General features: G+C 44.4%; 1 pseudogene; it reads right to left on the bottom strand.

The window, feature by feature from the left end:
* Nucleotides 1-440: 440 nt before the first annotated feature.
* On the bottom strand, nt 441-558 carry LOC126189897 (5S ribosomal RNA; annotated as a pseudogene).
* Between the last annotated feature and the right edge of the window lie 781 nt (nt 559-1339).

The following is a 1339-nucleotide window of genomic DNA, read 5'->3' as shown; positions in this document are numbered from 1 at the left end:
TCTTTTGCGTCTCTAGACTTGTATAAACTAAACTGAACTCCGTCCTCACAGACCTTGGAAGCCCCAACGCTACTGACCGGCCGCCGTGTCATCCTCAGCCCACAGGCGTAAAAAAAAAATGGTTCAAATGGCTCTGAGCACTATGGGACTTAACATCTGAGGTCATCAGTCCCCTAGAACTTAGAATTACTTGAACCTAACTAACCTAAGGACACCACACACATCCATGCCCGAGGCTGGATTCGAACCTGCGACCATAGCAGCAGTCCGGACTGAAGCGCCTAGAACCGCTCGGCCACCGCGGCCGGCACAGGTGTCACTGGATGCGGATATGGAGGGGCATGTGTCAGCACACCGCACTCCTGGCCGGATGTCAGTTTCCGAGACTGAGCCGCTACTTCTCAGTCAAGTAGCTCCTCAGTTTGCCTGTGCAACCCGCTTGCTAACAGCGCTCGGCAGACCGGATGGTCACCCATCCAAGTGCTACCCCAGCCCGACAGCGCTTAACTTCGGTGGTCTGACGGGAACCGGTGTTACCATTGTGGCAAGGCCGTTGGCCTCTCTAGACTTGTAGCAAGTGCCAAATCATGGAGAAAATGTTTAAAACATTCATTAGTGGCTGGCGCATGGTGTTCGTCTCCCATGCAGAGCTTCTGTGTGGTCAGTTAGTTAATTACGTGTTAAACAGGTCATTTGAGCAATTCTTCTGTCGAAAGAATGTAGAAAGAGTCCGTTTACAGGATATGTAAACATGATTAGTGTTAACATTAATGAACACATTATTATTTTTAGTCCCACTCATGCAACTACATTTTTTTAACTGACTACAAATTTTGAAGTAGGAATTTGTCAGTAGATTTGAAGGGGTTATCCAGGAGAAATGAATTTGAACTTGCTTCGCTGTCAGACATTTTATGTTATCAGGCAAATTATCAAAAATCTTTGTTGTTGCATATTGAACTCCCTTCTGAACCACTGACAGCATTGACAGAGGGTAATACACCTCATTTTCCCGTCTATTGTTGCAGGTATGGACATCACTGTTCTTCTCGAATTGTGGTGAATTATTTATGATTCATTTCTACGTCCGTGAGGGAACACCAAATATTATTTTTACTCCTCGCTTTTGTGCAATCAATAATTCCTTTCTTATCAATGAGTTTCCCCAGAAAATTATGCCGTAAGACATTATTGAGTGGAAATATGCAAAATATGTCATGAGGTTGACACATTCGTTTCCAAGATTAGCAATTACATGAAGAGCAGAAGTAGCTGAAAATTTCCTGAGAACCTCAGAAATATGCTTGTTCCAGAACAAGTTTTCATCAGTATGTAGGCC

The sequence above is a fragment of the Schistocerca cancellata genome, chromosome 5 (assembly GCF_023864275.1).
Source record: "Schistocerca cancellata isolate TAMUIC-IGC-003103 chromosome 5, iqSchCanc2.1, whole genome shotgun sequence".
Lineage (NCBI taxonomy): Eukaryota > Metazoa > Arthropoda > Insecta > Orthoptera > Acrididae > Schistocerca > Schistocerca cancellata.
Note: the sequence above shows the minus strand (reverse complement) of the source record. Positions and strands in the feature narration are given on the sequence as shown.